The 3,152-nt window shown below is 41.8% G+C and overlaps 1 pseudogene; it reads left to right on the top strand.

Annotated features, from left to right (window-relative positions):
* The first annotated feature begins 1,939 nt into the window (after positions 1–1,939).
* On the top strand, positions 1,940–2,852 carry LOC132655414 (olfactory receptor 4C3D-like; annotated as a pseudogene).
* The last annotated feature ends 300 nt before the right edge of the window (positions 2,853–3,152 follow it).

Here is a 3,152-nt window from a genome sequence, read left to right as displayed (position 1 = left end):
CAGTGGAATTGGGGAGTGGCATGCATGCAGAGGGAGGAGGGAGGGTGGTATTGGGAGGGGAGGAGGGAGGGGCTTATGGGGGGATGCAGAATGAATAAAGTGTAATTGATGAAAATTAAAAAAAAAAAACAGAAAAATAATTTAAGAACCTTAAATGACTTTCAAAAGTGGAGGAAAACATGGAGTTAGTCAATTTACATGGAGCACGTCTCGCCCCTGGGGGCAATGGTCTCCAGAACCTACTCAGACCTCAGATACCACCACTGCTAGTTCTAGAGCTGATGCAGGATGTTCCAACGAGGGGGTTAAGGCTTCTCATACTATTTCCTATAAACCCACACCTGTTTGTTTATATCCCCCATTTTTATTCATTATTAGCCAGATAGAGCCAAGTAATTGTGGTAATGATACTTGCTTTTTTGCCCAATTCTGGAATGCTAGTAAATTTACTAGCTGGTTACTCGCATGCCTCGCTGGGTGCCTGTGCCCCTTGATGCCCCTCACACTATGACTCTCTTCAGACAGAAAAGGGATCTTGGAATTACAGCCGCCATTGTTACTGCCATCTCATTGGTGGCTGTTGGAGCTACCACCAGGGCATTAGCCAGGAGTCATACTGTGCAGACTGCTCAGACCCTAAATAATCTTTTAGCCAATGTAGCTCATGCTTTAGATGTACAAAAAGGAATTAATGCTCAACTAAAAGGAGACTTGATGGTGTTCAATCAGAGGATCAATTTGCAGGAGCAAATTGATACCCTATGGCAAATCGCTCAACTTGGCTGTCAATGAAAGTATGCTGGACTTTGTGTCACTAGCATACAACAAGAGAATTTTCCCTGTGCTGCAAATCTGTCTAAACAATTGTCTAGCTATATTTTAGGTAATTGGACTGGAGAATTCGATACTATGATGGAGCAGCTGAAAGTGGCCATTGTCACGGTAAATTCTACCAGAGTGGACGCAGGACTACCCACAGGATTATCATCATGGATTGCTGCAGCCATGAATCATCTGAAGGAATGGGCGGGCATGGGAGCGTTAGCAGGCCTTCTGGTGTTGGTCTCCTTGGTTTGCCTGTGGTATATATGCAAGATTAGAGTCTCACAACAGTGAAATGCAGCCATGACCATTCAGGCCTTTACAGCCATTGAAGCAGGACAGTCTCCCCAAGCATGGTTGGCTACCATAAAAAGCTAAAATGTTATGCTCAGGATGCGAGGCTAAGCACTGCACTCAGGGTCAGCCACTTTCGACCCAGAGAAGAGCATGTCTGATTGTATGCGGGTTGATGCCCCAGGTCCCGCCTCTGAGAAAAAGGTATCAGATGGGTCTGATGCTCTTTGGGTGGATGACACCTAAATGAACATTGGTACAAAGTCCCAATTTATTTCTAATATCAGAGATCAGACCTCTACTCTTGCCTGATGCATCTAAAACAAAAAGGGGGAACTGTAGAGAGCTGCATAATGCTGTGCCTTAAAGATGGAGCTGGTTTCTGCCTTCCACCTTCCCGATGGTGAGTGCTCTCTGTCACGAACAACTCCACATTTGGCTAAGGCTGAGGATCTGGCTTGCTTCCATGTATGTGGACCTATCTGCATTGCCCACGTGGCATGCCGGGGTTGGCTACCCAGAGGCTATTTAAGCTGTGGGCTGGCTTTCCCCAGGGTCAGATGATTGTTCAAGGTTCCTGAATAAACTGCATTGAAAAAAAAATCCTTATAAGATATTGAGGTTAATTCTAATTTCGTTTCATAAAATAGATGACATAGTGTGTTTTTCTCTTCCGTATACCATGTATACTATGCAGAAGTAATTCATATTACTAAAATGTTTTCTTTTATGCAAAACTATAAAATAGCTTCTCATGAAGTTTACTATTAAGACCTTTTTTCCAGGCTAACCCAGCATTTCTGAACTCTCCAGCAGGATTCAAATGAAAGAAAACAGAATGAATGTGACTGAATTCATCCTCATGGGACTAACACAGAACCCCCAGCTTCAAAGAGTTCTGCTTTTGGTATTACTAATCACCTACATCCTCACTGTCACTGGAAACCTGCTCATTGTGGGGACCATAGTCTGTAGCCAGACTTTAAACTCCCCAATGTACTTCTTCTTGGCTTTCTTATCTCTGATAGATGCATGCTATTCATCTTTCACAATCCCTAAGATGCTGGCAGATTTGCTATCAGAGACGAAAACCATCTCATTCAATGTCTGCATGATACAACTTTTTGTTGAATATTTCTTAGAGCTTCAGAGATTGTTCTCCTTGTGGTCATGGCCTATGACCGCTATGTGGCCATCTGTAGACCTCTGCACTATGTCACCAAGATGAACCACTGCAATTGCTGTCTCCTAGTGGTAATGTGTTGGATAGTAGGTTTTCTCCATTCCTTTGGACAGATACTTGTTACTCTCTGGATTCCTTTCTGTGGCCCCAATGTCCTGGATCACTTCTTTTGTGACATCTTCCCCTGCTACAACTTGCCTGCACTGATACTTTCCTTCTTGGTCTCCTGATTGCTGCCAATGGTGGTGTAATCCCTGTGATCACCTTCATTATGCTGCTGATGTCCTATGTGGTCATTCTGTACTCCTTGAGAACTGACAGCTCTGCAGGGACAAAAAAGGCCCTCTCTACCTGTGACTCCCACATCACAGTTATTGTATTGTTTTTTGTGCCATGTATCTTTATGTATATGCGACCTGTGACAACCTTTTCCATGGATAACGCAATAGCAGTGTTTTATATTGTTGTTACACCCATGTTAAATCCTGTTATCTACACAGTAAGGAACGCAGAGGTAAAAAATGCCATTAGAATGCTATTAAAAAGAGTGTAATTTTGAATAAAATGTGGCACACTATGGATACTGTCTTCTTCCCATATCCTTTGTAAATTTGCATTTCATCACAATAGTCCCCTTTATACTCGAGTAATAAATTTCAAGGCCTTCAGAGGATGCCAGTATGGTTTTATATACACTTATTTCTATGTACATTGATGACTATGTACCATTTACAAATTAATCACACTAAGAAATTAAAAATAGTAATAAAATTTGATGTAGTAATATAATTTTGTGATTTGGAGACATTATTAACTAAAATAAGGGTTACTTTAAAATTTTGATCATTGTGAT

Source organism: Meriones unguiculatus, chromosome 7 (genome assembly GCF_030254825.1).
Source record: "Meriones unguiculatus strain TT.TT164.6M chromosome 7, Bangor_MerUng_6.1, whole genome shotgun sequence".
Lineage (NCBI taxonomy): Eukaryota > Metazoa > Chordata > Mammalia > Rodentia > Muridae > Meriones > Meriones unguiculatus.
The sequence above is the reverse complement of the archived record's forward strand: the minus strand, read 5'-3'. Positions and strand labels throughout refer to the sequence as shown.